Here is a 2500-nt window from a genome sequence, read left to right as displayed (position 1 = left end):
GTAGAATATTGAGATGTGATTCTGGTGAGTAGAATATTGAGATGTGATTCTAGTGAGTAGAATATTGAGATGATTCTAGTGAGTAGAATATTGAGATGTGATTCTAGTGAGTAGAATATTGACAGATGTGATTCTAGTGAGTAGAATATTGAGATGTGATTCTAGTGAGTAGAATATTGAGATGTGATTCTAGTGAGTAGAATATTGAGATGTGATTCTAGTGAGTAGAATATTGAGATGTGATTCCAGTGAGTAGAATATTGAGATGTGATTCTAGTGAGTAGAATATTGAGATGTGATTCTAGTCAGTAGAATATTGAGATGTGATTCTAGTGAGTAGAATATTGAGATGTGATTCTAGTGAGTAGAATATTGAGATGTGATTCTAGTGAGTAGAATATTGACAGATGTGATTCTATTGAGTAGAATATTGAGATGTGATTCTAGTGAGTAGAATATTGAGATGTGATTCTAGTGAGTAGAATATTGACAGGTGTGATTCTAGTGAGTAGAATATTGAGATTTGATTCTAGTGAGTAGAATATCGGCAGGTGTGATTCTAGTGAGTAGAATATTGACAGGTGTGATTCTAGTGAGTAGAATATTGAGATGTGATTCTAGTGAGTAGAATATTGACAGGTGTGATTCTAATCAGTAGAATATTGACAGATGTGATTCTAGTGAGTAGAATATTGAGATGTGATTCTAGTGAGTAGAATATTGACAGGTGTGATTCCAGTGAGTAGAATATTGACAGGTGGGTATTCTAGTGAGTAGAATATTGAGATGTGATTCTAGTGAGTAGAATATTGAGAGATGTGATTCTAGTGAGTAGAATATTGAGATGTGATTCTAGTGAGTAGAATATTGAGATGTGATTCTAGTCAGTAGAATATTGAGATGTGATTCTAGTAAGTAGAATATTGAGATGTGATTCTAGTGAGTAGAATATTGAGATGTGATTCTAGTGAGTAGAATATTGACAGATGTGATTCTAGTCAGTAGAATATTGACAGATGTGATTCCAGTGAGTAGAATATTGAGATGTGATTCTAGTGAGTAGAATATTGAGATGTGATTCTAGTGAGTAGAATATTGAGATGTGATTCTAGTGAGTAGAATATTGACAGATGTGATTCTAGTCAGTAGAATATTGACAGATGTGATTCCAGTGAGTAGAATATTGAGATGTGATTCTAGTGAGTAGAATATTGAGATGTGATTCTAGTGAGTAGAATATTGAGATGTGATTCTAGTGAGTAGAATATTGACAGATGTGATTCTAGTGAGTAGAATATTGAGATGATTCTAGTGAGTAGAATATTGAGATGATTCTAGTGAGTAGAATATTGAGATGTGATTCTAGTGAGTAGAATATTGAGATGTGATTCTAGTGAGTAGAATATTGACAGATGTGATTCTAGTGAGTAGAATATTGAGATGTGATTCTAGTGAGTAGAATATTGAGATGTGATTCTAGTGAGTAGAATATTGAGATGTGATTCTAGTGAGTAGAATATTGAGATGTGATTCTAGTCAGTAGAATATTGAGATGTGATTCTAGTGAGTAGAATATTGAGATGTGATTCTAGTGAGTAGAATATTGAGATGTGATTCTAGTGAGTAGAATATTGACAGATGTGATTCTAGTGAGTAGAATATTAAGATGTGATTCTAGCGAGTAGAATATTGAGATGTGATTCTAGTGAGTAGAATATTGAGATGTGATTCTAGTGAGTAGAATATTGAGATGTGATTCTAGTGAGTAGAATATTGACAGATGTGATTCTAGTGAGTAGAATTTTGAGATGTGATTCTAGTGAGTAGAATATTGAGATGTGATTCTAGTGAGTAGAATATTGAGATGTGATTCTAATCAGTAGAATATTGAGATGTGATTCTAGTGAGTAGAATATTGAGATGTGATTCTAGTGAGTAGAATAGTGAGATGTGTGATTCTAGTGAGTAGAATATTGACGGATGTGATTCTAGTGAGTAGAATATTGAGATGTGATTCTAGTGAGTAGAATATTGAGATGTGATTCTAGTGAGTAGAATATTGAGATGTGATTCTAGTGAGTAGAATATTGAGATGTGATTTTAGTGAGTAGAATATTGAGATGTGATTCTAGTGAGTAGAATATTGAGATGTGATTCTAGTGAGTAGAATTTTGACAGATGTGATTCTAGTGAGTAGAATTTTGACAGCTGTGATTCCAGTGAGTAGAATATCATGGCAGGTGTGATTCTAGCAGTGGTCTACAGTCTGTATGCGTTTTGCGTTTGAGTGCCAGGCATCGAGCATCTCTCTCTCTCTCTCCCATGCCCCCTCTCTCTCTCTCTCTCTCTCTCTCTCTCTCTCTCTCTCTCTCCCATGTCTCCTCTCTCCTTGGGAGGAGCTGGAACACCCCCCCCCACACACACACACACACACACACACACACACCTGTTCCTGGCAACAGAGTCAAGAAATCCTTCCCAATTCACTCTGACTAAATTC

This window comes from Borostomias antarcticus (genome assembly GCF_949987555.1).
Source record: "Borostomias antarcticus genome assembly, chromosome: 31".
NCBI lineage: Eukaryota > Metazoa > Chordata > Actinopteri > Stomiiformes > Stomiidae > Borostomias > Borostomias antarcticus.
Note: the sequence above shows the minus strand (reverse complement) of the source record.